General features: G+C 67.3%; 1 protein-coding gene across 1 annotated transcript in view; it reads right to left on the bottom strand.

The window, feature by feature from the left end:
• Positions 1 to 229, bottom strand: part of CITED1 (Cbp/p300 interacting transactivator with Glu/Asp rich carboxy-terminal domain 1) — a 3,870-nt gene extending 3,641 nt beyond the window's left edge. The window contains exon 1 of the mRNA XM_011383350.2: positions 120 to 229. The gene's annotated coding sequence lies outside the window, so the exon portion shown is untranslated. The remainder of the gene's footprint in view (positions 1 to 119) is intronic.
• Between the last annotated feature and the right edge of the window lie 144 nt (positions 230 to 373).

Here is a 373-nt window from a genome sequence, read left to right on the forward strand (position 1 = left end):
TCTCCCCCCGTTTTCTCTCTCCCCCCAATTTCCACGTCTTTATAACCGGCTTAGGGCATTATTAGCACATGTCCTGGCTCGTGGGCGAGTTGGTGGCAAAATCTGAACTGGATACTCACCCAGGGCCAGAGCGGCGCTGCGCCTGCCCCGGCCGCCCTCCTCCCCGCCGGGGACGCCCCTTCGCCGGCGGGCTGCGGGCGGAGCGAGGCTGCTCTCGGCAGCTCCGCGGAGCCCCTGCTGCAACCGTGCCGCTGGGAACACTTTACAGCGGCGGCTGGCGTGTGTGGCCCTTTAAAGGCGCTCGAGCTGGTGCAGTCACCGCGGATCGTGTGAAAGCGGAGGGCCGGCTGGGGAACGGAGTCCGAGCGGCCCC

The sequence above is a fragment of the Pteropus vampyrus genome, unplaced genomic scaffold (assembly GCF_000151845.1).
Source record: "Pteropus vampyrus isolate Shadow unplaced genomic scaffold, Pvam_2.0 Scaffold515, whole genome shotgun sequence".
Classification (NCBI taxonomy): Eukaryota; Metazoa; Chordata; class Mammalia; order Chiroptera; family Pteropodidae; genus Pteropus; species Pteropus vampyrus.